The sequence below is a fragment of the Protopterus annectens genome, chromosome 17.part0 (genome assembly GCF_019279795.1).
Source record: "Protopterus annectens isolate FY-2018-M chromosome 17.part0, PAN1.0, whole genome shotgun sequence".
Lineage (NCBI taxonomy): Eukaryota > Metazoa > Chordata > Ceratodontiformes > Protopteridae > Protopterus > Protopterus annectens.
In genome coordinates, this window is record NC_056751.1 from 683,763,346 (window position 1) to 683,778,807 (window position 15,462).

Here is a 15,462-nt window from a genome sequence, read left to right on the forward strand (position 1 = left end):
TATATATGTATATATATATCACATATATTTACACATATATAGATATATACCTATATGCACATGTCTACATAAATACAAACACACACAGAAAGATATATGTCTGTACAGACATGTCCCCTATATTACTACCACAGTGATACGTGCTATGTGTGAGGCATAAGTACACATAGCAATACACACAGATATCTACAGCTGGCGGTGTGTGCACCATGGAGGGGTATGTCACATGTTATTCCCTTGTTGGCATCACACAGACCCCATCTGTGAAGTATGCAATGGGAATATGGGGAAGTATGGCAGCTACACATGTGGTGGTGGTCAGGAATGGTAGATATAGAGGGCAGTTTACAGGGGTGGTATGTGACACATGTGGTGTTTAAACACTGTGGACAGTGTGTGTGTTCTGTGATGTGAACACCCCATGGGCCCCAAAATAGCCACAATGGGAACAAGCCTCCCACCCAATGCTACTTACAACAGCAGTCCACGTCCTTAAGGTGCCTGGTCTGGAGGCTGAGCAGGACGAGCATGTTGGCCCTGTGAATGTGTACCATGTCCTTCAGACTGATGTAATACATCCCTCATGTGTCTGTGCAGGCCGGTATGGCACAGACCCTAGACCTGGCCAAGTATCATGGACAGATGGTTGTGGAGAGATGGATCTGCTGGCCAATATAACATATGCATGTCATTGTGTCACTGTTATAGAACATATGGAGGTAGTAATAGTCTACACAATCCTGATACATCTCAAACACCATGCACAGATATCCCCAATAACACAGACTGACAGATGTGCAGCAATCACAGATCAGCCATACCACTGGCATACATGTAACCATAGTAGCCCTGACAAAGGCATGCAGGTGAATAGTGTGTAACAGGCCAGCAATGATAGTGTCCACACAGGGGACATTGCTCCAATCACATAGCAGAAGGTGTGGTACAATACAATATCTGTCCCACTGCTAGTTAAGCTGTAGCCATAACTAATGAGTTGTGTGTACAGTCAGTTGAAGCTGATAAGGTGGGGGGGTGGGGTGACAGAGATGTGTATTAAGAACTGTGGTAACCTTGCTGTATGAGTTGCTCAGACCTGTGTACATCTTTATGTCTTACAGACCCTATGGCACATGTACATTTGCCCGTATTTTCAAATTAAGAAAATGAGATATTGTTCACATACATGATCCAGCACTATGCTGTGCTGTTTGGCAGGCATGCACATGAGCTGCAGGAGTGGTCTGTCCTGTGGAATGATATACTCCACAGGGTTAATGATGTCGACCATCACAATCACACATTAGCAGGTCCGGCATCATTGCAGTGACTTGCTTCACCATGTCCGGCGCCGTGCTGCTGAAGTCCGGGGGATCACCGTGCCACAGGGGGGGGCCATGCCGTCCATCCCCCCTGACACGTGTGGAGGAGCTTCTGGCCAGCCTCATGGCACTTGGCCATCCCAACAGTCTGCAACAACTGCCGTACATCACGGAGGTGGGTGTCACCCACACAACGGCCAAGGAGCATGCAGGTAAGGACACAAAGCACATCAGTAGACCACTGTTGTGTAAACATCCCCATTGGTACAGGTAGAACATGCATATCTGACATGTCATAGATATATTTTGTTGCTGCAGTGTAGTGATAAGCAGATGTCCAGATTTGGTAGTATTGTGGGAATGTACCATTGATGTATGGTAATACTGCACCCAGCCTGTAGCACTGCCACAGGTGTAGCCACTTACCTTTCTTCTATCACCCTCTTATGTAGGTCCCTCCAGGATAACAACAAGGCAGCAGCCTGTAGCTGGTGAGTATGTTTTATGTAGATGCTTGCCAACACAACAAGTATGTAATGGTGATGGTATATGCCATGTACACATCTAACACACCTACCCTGAATGCATGCTGTACATGTGCATGTACTGTTGCTGTGAAATGCATGGTCTCACAGGGGAGAGCATGACGGGGGTATTGGAAGGGTATGTCAGACAGCTGCATGCTAACATCCTGTCATTGCGGAATGTGTACACAGGGAGTAACTTACTGGTGGCAGATATGGCCTGCTGTACTGGCATGTTCTGAACAACACCCATATGCAGTGCAACAGCAGTGTATATACCTGTAGGGCAATGGCAACTGCTGCAGAGTTGCACTATGATATAAGGCATTACAGTACTCCACATTACCATTTGGGTCTAGGCAGCAACATGTGGTGTTCAGTGTATGGGACACTGCAAAGTGACACACATGTGTAGGGCTTACTTGTCATGCATCTGCATAAGAGCAAAAGGAGGGGGGGTCACAGCATGACACACCAGTGCACTGCAGCTGGGAAACTAAGGATGGTAGGAATGGCTCTCTCTGTACATAGTCAGGGTCAGGACCTGTAGCAGCCATAACCCTACACACACAGCAATAGTAATGGCAGTGTGTGAACACCATGGGATGTGCACATGAGTAGACCTTGCAATCATGCAGAATAGGGGGACATGTGTAGGGCAGACTGAAAATATACTGGCAAATGCACATAGCCCATGCTGGTATACTCCTGCCAGGAGCAATGACTGCTGTAGTACACACAACAAGAGGTGTGATAAACTATCATGATAGGGCTGTGCACACATATGCCCACATGATGTGTATGCATTGTGGTCAGCAGCTGCACACCTAGCACCATCTGTAGACACTGTATGTGAAAGTACAGGACATATGTGACATACTAGGCTCGTGTACTGCTAAGATATGCAGTGATGTGGTCCCATGGCAGATCATGGTTGTGTGTGTGAAATAAATAAAGGTGTGTACACCCCCATAGCCACGGTATGCACTGATTGTTCTCAGTGTAAGACTATTGCAGTGGTCATACATGGTTTGTTTATGTTGACAGCTGTACATCAGGCATCAGGCATTCATTAATGACAACTGTCCACATATCATCCCAGGTATGTGTTGCTGAAAAACATAGGGACTGTGAGAAGTAAATCTGACATAACTGACACAGTACTACACATTCAACAATGGGTTGTACACCTGTGAGTTGTGGAAAAGAGTACATGGCAGGGTGCAGAACAGATGCACAGCAATACAGTGTGCATGGGTGCAGTGGTATCCAGGAGAAAAGGCATCACCTAGTGACACAGCACAAGCATCACACACATGTATACTGTTTCTAGCATGGATTGACTATAGCTGAACTGCATGCTGTTTTGTACCATATGTTCTGCATGTTGGCAGATGGGTAATAGGGTGACTGTGTGTACGATCGATGTGCACTCACCTGTATGTGTGTGCATTCCTCTTGGTGCTTATTTAGGTTGCATGCAGGGTCACTCTGTTGAAGGCGAGGGAGGTAGACGCATGTAGGATGCATGTGTGCATGTGTGTGTTTGTGTGTGTGGCCACGTATGCACGTGTGATTGTGGTGTGTTCAAGACAGCTGCACCTCCCCTTATGACCATGTAGGACATAGATATAGACTGCCACATTACACACCAAGAATAACTCTCATGTGTGTATTCACAGGACAGCAAATAGTATAATATGGTCTGTAGCATGGCACAGGCATCCAGAGAGAAGGTAGACTCCAGGTACACACTTAATATTGCAGTCAGCAGGGAGGTCACCAACAACCCATGTATGCAGCTCTACAGATGCATTGTGGAAGTAGTAGTCAACACCAGGGAGTGTATCCAAATATTACAGTTGTCACATGAAGGGCTGACGGAGCAGCATATCAGGATTGTACTGATCTTTACATACTCATGACAGACCAATGGGAGATATTATGGATGCAACAAAGTACCCCACACATATAGGGGCCATGCACATCATTTCCAGCTATACAGAGAGTGCATACCGAATTACAGCAGTGAGGCCATATAAATCCACCACACACAGGTCAGACAGGTAAAGTAGCAACAGGGCTTGTGTTGTGCCTGCTTGTGTGGCCATTCCTAGGACTGTGATGTTAATGAGTGGTATCAATGTGTGTATGTTAGCAAGTGTGACGCAGGGTGGGATAACACATGGACATACAAGTGGGACTGACTGTAAAGTCACTGACAGGTAGGTATAACACAGGTGTGTGTCTGTGTGTGTGTGTGTGTGTGTGTGTGTGTGTGTGTGTGTGTGTGTGTGTGTGTGTGTGTGTGTGTGTGTGTGTGTGTGTGTACTGTTAGGCAATGATGTACAGGTTTTAAAGTGTGTTTATTGTTCTCCCCCACAGGTGGCGTGGTGGGTCATGTTCCCTCCTGCAGCCGATCTGATGTAGATGTCCATACAGACACCGATGGTGATGATGATGATACTAATGGTAAGCACAGGTTGGATTGTCAGGGGACAACACTGCACATACATTTGACATCCCCTTTTAACTACCATGCCCCTGCATACAGTTTCAGTGCCTATACGCACCCCATCAACAGTGGCCATAGTGGAGGGAAAGCTGGCGTTTAGTGCAAGTGCACAGGAAAGTGTGTTGACCATGTCTGCAGTGTCCAGTCACAGCAGGCACTGCTGGTTGTCCCGCAGGGCACCACATAGGCAGATGTCCCAGGGTGCTCATGGTAGGGCAACTGGACATCATACCCCTGGCAGAGGCAACAAAGGTGCTACCACCAGACACATTTCAGGCTGTCATGGTGGTGCAGGCACGTACAGAATGTTACCACAGACAGGCCCTCAGGCTGCAGAGGGCTGCTCTCACATCATCAAATGACAACACTCGTGAACTTGCTACTGCCATCCGTGGAGTAACTGAGTTCATGGATAGACAGTCTGGTGAGATGATGGCCCTCATTGACCATGGTCTGTCCATGCTAGAACGTGTAGTGGGAGTGGTGTGACATCCGTGTGGACATAGGGCAGCAACACCATCAGCTGGTAGTCAACGTGGACATGGCAGGACACCAAGGGGCTCCCGTAGTGATAGTAGCACTCTTGGCAGTGCGGGGGGTGTGCTGTCCACACCACACCACAGCAGGTCACATGCACGTGGTGCTGACCAGTCCCAGGAGGGGCCTAGTACCAGCGGACAAATGTCATCCACAGGTGAGAGTAGCACATCAAGGGCTGTAGCTGGACGTGCCTGTGGAACACCTGGCAGGTGCAGTCCAAGTGTCCATGGCTGGAGGTATTGAACTGCACACCTTGCCAGGTATGGCATACAGCTGTCCATAAACACCTGTGTAGGGCAGCCACATGGCAGAACTGTATGCATGCATACCCACACCCTCTCAAAAATACACCTAGGGTAACCTCATACCTACACACATCATATCACCTCAGCCAGCTGCCCAGAGAACACCTCTCACCCACACACATGGTGTCAAATGTATGGGTCATTCCTGGCCTCTGGCAAACCAACACCACACCCTGTGCATATGACGATACTGTGCCCCATCCCTGTCATCCATTCCATTGATGCAGGGACAGGCTGATATGGTTCTGATGCACACAGTTACTGTACAGCAGTGTAGCACAGTACTGCAGTGTAACATGTTGTAGATGGTAGGGTGTGAGGCACATTTGTCAGGTAGTGTAGTCGTCAAGCAATGATGCATTACAGCTGTTAGGTACACTGCTTGATTGTGGTCTCTATAATGTTATCCAGTTGTGTTGTAGGTGTACATGTGTCAGCAGTAGGATGTTCTGCAGTCATATTCCACAACAGGGTATGTGATTACACAACCTTAATATGACAGTATAATGACCATCTGATAAACACCATCCTCATATGTACCACTCACACAGTAACCATACATACACTGGTCATGGTGCAGTGAGGTCCGTTGGCTGTCTGTGGTATGGGATACATGTGCCTGGCCCAACAGACATGTGAGCAAATAGGGTAGCATACACTGGGGCAGCATGTAACATCACATAGTACAGGACAAAGAGCAATTGCATCTACAACAATCTGTGCACTACCCAAGCTACGTATGCACAATACAGAGATTGTCTTCAAATTCCTAACTTGGGACTGCAACCTGCAGCTCTGGGGCCACATGCAGCTCTAACAACCTGCTGTAGTGGCTCCCTGTACCTCTGAGGATTAATGGACACTGTAATGCACCACCCACACACAAACACACACAGAGATCAACCAGGGCCAACACAGGAACACAATCATGTGTGGATGTTAGGTATTGCTCTGATACAATCAGTTCTGTCTTATATAGTATAACAATATTTGAAACCTTATATGCAGTGTTATCTTCATATTAGGAGTCAATTAGCTATTGTGGTTCCCAATGACTTTAGTTTGGTGGGTGAGGGGACAGACATGACTCATGGGATACTGAAGGTTGCAGACTCCTGCCCTATGTACACAGACAAGAGTTCTGTACACACAACCACAGACTGTCCAAGTCATGTCCTCATAAAAGCCAATACTATACACAGCATGTCCAGCAGTCAGTTATCTGACTGGCTTGTTATCAGGTATGATGTCAATGAATAATGGTGTACAAAATATATGCACCATATATATGTGGGCTTCATCTGTGCAACACGTGTGCCCCTCTGCAGTGTAGAGGTCAGTGTATGTAACATTGTTATATGCTCCTTTAAGTCAGTCTATGGGGGTGGCAGCACCATAATTAACCTATGGTGTTACAATATGGGAGGTATATTAGTAGTACGCTGGCTTACCATACATTTCACCTTGTGAGCATTGCTGCCCTACTGATTACTGCCATAGAGCCTGTTCTGTTTATCAGTGCAATTGTGATGATTTCAGAGTGTAGTTAGAGGCCGCTAGCCTGTATATGTGCATTACTTACTGTTGATTGATTGTTATCCTGTAGCCCAGTCTGTCATTCCTGTTGTACTACTTGAAGGCCTTGGCCTTGACACCAACGCACTTTATGCTTTCTGATTACTGTAATAAATTATCTGTCTGAGGGTTTCATTCATCTCTTTGTATGTATGTCAACGTCTAACAGCTATATGACATGGCATAAGCAAATGTATTAGTACACAAATAACCCTTTACAATGTATGCAAACCTGTGTGTTGTGTCACATCCTTGTACTCCTCTGTGGGTATATGTTTCAGGCAACAATTGTCTTTTGTATGTGTGACTCATACACTGTCCATCTGATGAGATTGCAACTGTAGGGATACTGGCTGTTCAGTGTAGTGTGCACCCTCCAATAATGCATCAATGCATCTCCCTAGACATACGTGTGTCTGTGTATGTGTAGTTGCATACATGTCTATATATATATATATATATATATATATATATATATATATATATATGTGTGTATCTGCATACCTGTGTCTGTGTATATGTTATCTTAAGAATGTTTTATTGCTTCCACATTGTACATTCACTATAGTAGCCAGACTGTACTGTATATGTTATCGACACCAGCCTCACATCATACAGGTGGCATGGCTTACTGTTAATATGTTGTGGCCATGAAGTGTCAGGTCCTGGCCATGGGATTTGCACCGGTTGGTATTGTATTCCATGACAGACCTGTGTGGCTGGGGGGTAGAATATTGATACGTGTCAGGCGTATGTTGCTTGAGCCCACTCACCCCCATTAATGGTGCCTGTGGTCATATATGCATTTGTTATGTGCTCTATTATATCTATAGATATATATCTGTATATAACTAAGAATGAACTTAGGGACAGGAAAGCATCCAAAAGGAATTAATAGGAAAACAATGGCTACTCATGTATTATCTAGCGCATTTGTCTTATTTAATATCAAGACTTATTCAGAAAGACATGTCATTAATACAAGCAACCATTTAAACATTGTTTACATACCTTATTCTGAGCTGTTTATTTAAATTAGCTACACAGTTCCTGTCCAATGATAAAGCCGGCCCTGTAGTCCTGCAAGTTGCTGTGTGCATCTTCATTATCATTACAAAGGTAAAACAGAGAGAAATGTGTAGTGTCATGTGTATACAGGGGATGTGTCCATCACGTATACCTGGAACCTAACCTGTTATGAGTCACGTGTCAACTGTGGTTGTGTGCACCTCGTATACTTGGAAGACAACAGGAAAACAACAGCTGAGTGCACATCTAAGGGGCATGCAACATGCTAGGAAGGTCAAAGCTGGATCGTTGGTGAAGTGGAACTGGGAAATGAGGCTGGGTAAGGGTGGGAACATATCACTGCTTCTCAGACTGGTGGCCAGATACTACCAGTGGGATGAATACTGTTGACTCACTACATCTACTCATGAAACCAGTACAGGTTCGTCCCAATTGTGAAAACCAACAAATACAAATGGTTTCTCTGGGTTGACTCTTATCTCCAAAGGTGGAGATTGTATGTGTGTAACATGGAGTAGGCTGTATGGAAGCCTGAATGTGCTTGGGCCTAGGTGGGAAGTTTCAAAGCTCCCAATCAAATGGAAAATGATGACCCATCAGCAGAATCCTTTACAAGTGCATTCTATGAACACCTTCAAGAATGCATGGACCGAGCCATCCCAAGTAAAACCAAGACCAACTCCTCAAAAAAGAGGAAGCCAGTCTGGTGGACCCCAGCCATAAATAAACTTTACAACAGAAGGAGGAAACTCCTGCAAGATAGAACAAAATCCCAAAATGAGAAGGCATCTCTGATTAACATCAGTAAAAAACTGCGCTCCCTCATTAAATCATCCAAGGCCAACTTCGAAAGAAAAATAGCCAATGACCCTAAGGATAACCACAAGGCCTTCTTTAACTATGTTAAGAGTCTAGGGGCAAACTCTCAGATATGCTCCAAGCTAGTGCATAATGGCCATAAATACACTGAACCAACTGACATTGCCAACATCCTGGCTGACAAGTTTAGTGCAACCCCCCCCTCCACCAAAGGGGCTAGCACCCATCCCAGAAAAATGTGGCGCTCCAGATATCTCAGACACACAAGTAAAGACAGCCCTTGCAAAGGCCAAAAACACAGCATCAATGGGACCAGATGCTATCCCAGGTTGTGTCTTACACGAGCTTCAAAATGAACTAACCCCCTATCTCAAATCACTATTCAAACTCAGCCTCTCTACAGGCTATGTACCCAAAGAATGGTGCACAGCAACAGTTGTACCACTCCACAAAGGTAGTGCCACAACTGACCCTGGGAACTATCGCCCTATAAGCTTGACTAGCTTGGTCTGCAAAACCATGGAACGCATTATCATGGAGCTCATTAACAGGGACATTGGGAACCTCCAGACACTGGACCCCTCCCAGTTCGGCTTTGTAAAAGGCAGATCTTGCCTCCTGAACTTGGTCAACTTCTTCTAAACAGTCACCAAGGCCATAGATGAAGGGAAGGTGGTCCATACAACATATCTGGACCTCGCTAAGGCGTTCAACACCATCCCACACTCAGGAATCATAGACAAACTCACCAGCTTAAATATCAACCCCTATGTCATGAGATGGGTTGCCAATTGGCTCTCAGACAGATCCCACACGGTAAGAGTGGCAGGCACCATGTCTGACTCTTAACCAGTCACAAGTGGAGTCCCACAGGGCTCAGTCCTGGGACCCCCCCCGTTCAGTATATATTTCTCTGAAGTACAGGCAAAGGTGGTGGGACTGTGGCTAACCAAGTTCGCAGATTACTGTAAATTGGGTGTAATAATTGACTCTCCAGCTGACACAGACATTCTGCAAAAGGGTCTCACAACGACAAACACCTGGTGTCAAAGTTACGGCCTCAAGCTAAATGCCAAAAAATGCATAGTAATCCCATTTGGGAAAAACAAAGTACCTACAAACTACCACATAGATGGAAATCCACTAAGTACAGAAGAAGTAATTAGGGACCTGGGTACCCAAGTAGATAGCATGCTCTCCTTTGATAACCACATAGCCTAAACGGTCAGGAAATCCTTCTATGTGGCACACCTGATCACAAAGGGTTTCTCATCCAGATCCAAGGAGGTTATTGTGCCCCTTTACTCCTCACTCATTAGGCCCATAACAGAGTACAATGCCCCATTTGGGATGTACCTCACTAGACACCTGCAACAACTAGAAAGACCACAGAAGTACCTCACTAAGAGAATTAAGGGCCTTAAACAATTACCCTATGAAGCACGACTAAAAAAGCTCCAGCTGTTCTCAGTCACTTACCGTCTGCTCAGAGGTGATCTATGCCTGACCTATAGGGCCATGTCAAACCCTGAACTAATAGACATGCTTTACCTCAAAAAAATGAGATCCCGCAGAACCACTCATTCTAGAGACTTGAACCTATGTACAACAATAAACAGGACATGCTGGAGGGATAGATTCCTGTCCCAGTGACTCCCCTCACTCTGGAATAGAATCCCAATCCATATTCGACAGAGCTCCTCTCTGACCCTCTTCAAGAGAAATCTTGATGAGTGGATGGGTAATCGTACGTTCTACCCTGGGATCACTTCAGGAACCCTGTTGACAGAGGCCCAGGTTACTAATCTAATGGGGAGGCGAAAGCCATCACTCTGTGGCTAGGCTTATAAATGCCCATGGGCAGATAGCCTAGTACTTACCTATGAACCTATGAACATACATGTTGGGTCCCTAGCACTGGAGAGAGGTCAATGTGTAGAGGTGTGAAGGGTCTGCCCTAGCACCTGGAGGATGGATAGTTAATATGCACATGGGGGTTGGGGTTTGCAGGGAGCAATGGTCATGACATTATGCATCAAGGCGTGTCAGATTTGGATGGACCAGTTGTAATCAGACTGCCTTGTGGAGATAGTTGGGCAATGGGGGGCAGGAGTGGGTAATGGGGAGAGTATGTGGTTGCGTAACAACTAGATGAACATATGGCCAGTGCTGGGGAGGGTGCACTGGGGAAATTAGTAGAGTGGAGGCCGAGGAACATACCTTGGGCTTAGTCAAATTAAATAGGTAATAAAAATAAATTGCTATGCAAAATTTATAGACGTAGTAGGGTCACATATCAATACTGTAGGTGTTAATATGACACACTTCCGATCAGATCCAGTCCCACTACATTTCAATACTTTCAATTATTTTTGTTTCTGTCATACACACACACACACACACACACACACACACACATATATATATATATATATATATATATATATATATATATATATATGCATACATATATTGCTGTATATAGATATATTGACAGATATATATATCTAGATGTATATATGTATAGCTCTATGCATATATATATATATATATATATATATATATATATATATATATATATATATACATATATATATATATATATATATATATATATATATATATATAAAACTACTAAAATTAACCGCACTCAAAAAAAATTGAACGAAGAGAAGAAATTTTAACTAAGAAATGAACTTCGTGACAATAAAAGCATTCAAAAATAGTAAATCACACCAACAACTCTTGTAGAACTTTAGCGCTTTCATCTTATTTATTATCAAGACTTCTTCAGAAAGACATGTTTCATAAGTATGAGCAACCATTTTCACTTCCTTTATATACATTAGTTCTAGCAGGCCATTTAAATTAACAACAGTTCCTTTCCAATAGTAAAGTGTGAACAAGCAGGGTGCTGTGTGCATTTTCATTAACATTACAATCGCAGTTACATAAGGTAAATTAGTCAGACAGTAATAGCCTTATGGTGCCGTGTGCATACTAAAAGGGATTGTGTGCAAAAAGGGATCATGTGCAAAAAAGGGGACTGTGTGCAAAAAGAGATTGTGTGCAAAAAGGGACTGTGTGCAAAAAGGGATTGTGTGCAAAAAAAAAAAAATTTTATGGGGGAACCAGGAAGGATGACAGTCATGCTGTGATGATTCTAATATAAACACGTAACTTATGAGTCTTTGCCTCCAAAGGTAAGTAAAGAAGGGAACGGAGGAAGGTGGAGGAGTCAGGTAGATAGTCCTACTATGCTTTGGTATCGGTGTGTGTGTAGAGAAATGTGTGGGAATGCCACCTGATGGGGGAGTGGGAGGAATGCGGTGTGGACTTGAGGAGGGGCTGGTAGGGGGCCGCCCATGACAAGGAGCATATGAATGACAGAGTGTCCCAGAAGATTGTCAGTGCGGATGGTACCATCTGTGGGCTGGTTTGGATGGTATCACCCCTTGAATGGCTGCGTGAAATAGTGAGACCGGGGGGTATAGTTGGTGCGGTCAGCGGGGTCTAGCCTGGTGATTGGGAGCATGTGTGTAGGGGGTATGGGGGAGTCAAAAGTCAGAGAGAGAGAGAGGAAACACATTATATTCACTTGCACAGTTGTAAATCCATAAACACATTAAATATACTTGCACAATTCTTCAAACCCTCTTGCACAGTTCTTCAAACCCTATCACATTTCAATCTCTATACCATTTAAGTGCACATTTAATGTTCAGTGTCTTGTTGAGACCTGGATAGACATCAGCTCTCAGTTCTATCTGCCATTTTAATTCCCGGACTTGCAGGAATGTGTCCATGTCCCCTACAAATTCTGTTATTTTTTCCAGCACTGTGAATTTGAATCCTGTGAAGTTTGGGCAAATAGCACTGTGTTTAGCCAAGGCATTCAAACTGTCCTGTTTGTGTATTGGTGCAGTGTGTTCTTTAATACGGCTACTCAGCTTCCTGTTCGTTTTGCCGATATAGAAATTCCCACAGTGTTCGCAGAAAGCACAGTAGCCTACATTTTTTGTGTTGCAGTCATAGTGGTCATGTAGACTGACAGTTCTGTTGCAGTGTGGGAAGGTGACATTGTTTTTTCGTATGTGTACACAGGCAACACACTTGCTGCAATCAGACATTCCAGGTTCTGTCGATACTTTGCTCTGTGGGGATGGGCTTTTATTCCTCTCGAACGCACCACCAAAAGAAGAGGTTCATTTGAAACAGAAGTTTGGGATGTCCCAAGTAACTTTGTCAGACCTTTTTCTCCTCCCAAGATGTCCCAATTGTTGGTGAGGACCCCTCTGATTCCAAACATATCGGTGGAAATTGGAAGGGGGAAACTTGACACCCAGTCCTTTTTGTTCGGTCCATTCTGTGCCCTTGCTGTGAATCCCTTTTCCAGGATTGGTGGGTACCTGGAGTGTCTGTGCTGTATGATCTCTTGGAACAGGTTGTCCACTAGATACTCTGGGTATTTTCTTTCTAGGAACAAGTTTCTGAGGTAAAAACCTTCCTTGATGAAAACCTTGTCCCTAAAAATGAGTCTGGATAACCGGATGAATTGTCCTTTTACAATATTTTTTTTCATGAAATGGGGTTGCTGGCTGCTGAACTCTAGATAGTTATTCCGGAAAGTGGGCTTGCGTTTTTTTTTTTTTTTTTTTGCACACAATCTCTTTTTGCACACAATCCTCTTTTTTGCACACGATCCCTTTTTGCACACAATCCCTTTTAGTATGCACACGGCACCACAAGGCTATTACTGTCTGACCAATTTACCTTATGTAACTGCGATTGTAATGTTAATGAAAATGCACACAGCACCCTGCTTGTTCACACTTTACTATTGGAAAGGAACTTTTGTTAATTTAAATGGCCTGCTAGAACTAATGTATATAAAGGAAGTGAAAATGGTTGCTCATACTTATGAAACATGTCTTTCTGAAGAAGTCTTGATAATAAATAAGACAAAAGCGCTAAAGTTCTACAAGAGTTGTTGGTGTGATTTACTATTTTTGAATGCTTTTATTGTCACGAAGTTCATTTCTTAGTTTATATATATATATATATATATATATATATATATATGGGTTTACTATTAGAATGTTGAAGCGAACTCCGTCGAATACACTGTTGTCGAACACGGAAGTTCGAAAACGGTAATATCGAAGACCAAACACCAACCTAGGAATGGTTTTAACATGCGTCGAGATAGGTGTTCAGTGTTATTCTGAACTACAAACCTCTCCCCTATCTCGACCCATGTTAAAACCCATTCCTAGGTTGGTTTTTGGTCTTTGATATTACCATTTTCGAACTTCCGTGTTCGACAACAGTACAGTCGACGGAGTTTGCTTCGACATTCTAATAGTAAACCTATATATATATATATATATATATATATATATATATATATACACACACACACACACACACACACACACACACACACATATGTAGATATTTATATAGATAGATAGATATCATAGCGGGAGAAGTATATATCTATTAAATGTACATGTATATGTACATACCCTGTACTGTTGACGTCTTTTGCTGTATGCTATATTTGTGATAACGTCTGATGTATGTATATCTGCCATGGCTTAGTGATAAATCACATTTGCTGTGGTGAGCAGGGTCCTGGGTCTGAGCCCTGCTGAGGCCTTTTATTTTTTTGTTGGGCAGAAAAAGGGCCATTGGATACGGAGTGATTAAGGCACTTTTAAGCAGTTGTGAGCGGGTTCACACGATGGTAAGCACTGCTAACATTCGGTTACAGTTTCTTACACTCAGTTAGCTGCTAAATTGCTTAATCTGTGTAGACAGTGCTTACCCTCGCGCAAACAGGCTGAAACCCGCTTACTGCCGCTTAAAAGTGCTTAATACTACACAAACCCACGCAAACATGCTTACAGCTGCTTTAAAGTGCCTTAATTACTTTGTATCCAGTGGGCCGTGTTCTGCCCAGCAACAAAAAAAAAACAGCTCTAGCAAGGCTCAAACCAAGGACCCTGCACACCATAGACAAAGTGATTTCCCACTAAGCCATGAACGATACAAAGAGATTTGATGCTTTCAGACACATACAATCCAGTCCAGTATGTATATATATATATATATATATATATATATATATATATATATATATATATATATATATAATATAAAATCTTACTTTCTAAAACTATATGCATATCTATCAATATATATGCACATATATACATGCATATATATGTCCACATATACACAAGCATGTTACATATGTGTACATGGTTTTATATATATATATATATATATATATATATATATATATATATATATATATATATATATATTAGCAGATATATTAATCTATATTGGTATATATGGCCATACATCTGTAGATAGCAATGGCAGATTAACAAATACACATATGTCCACATGCACCGTCAATGGGGTTGAGAGGCCCCACACACTATACGTCTTGTACGAATAGGCATCCCCCACAGCCAAACACCTGGTTGGCTTGATGTCACATGTATTGGTATGGCTTTGCACCCCAGCCTCTTGGCTAATTTACATCTGTTATTCCTGTATGATTGACATTGTGATATATAGTAGGGCCACTATAAAAGATGTAAGCAAAACCCCTCCACATTGCCCACAGGTGTCACACACTCCCCACCACTTCTACACAGAATTCAAGTTACACACACACACACCTGTCATGTCCAGGAGTTGAACCCCTACCTAATTAGTTTATTACACTACAGCACTATGCTGTTATAGTACGTGCCATGGACATCACTGAAGTACTTCTTCCCCAAAGGTGTATTTCACATTGAATAACATCAGCA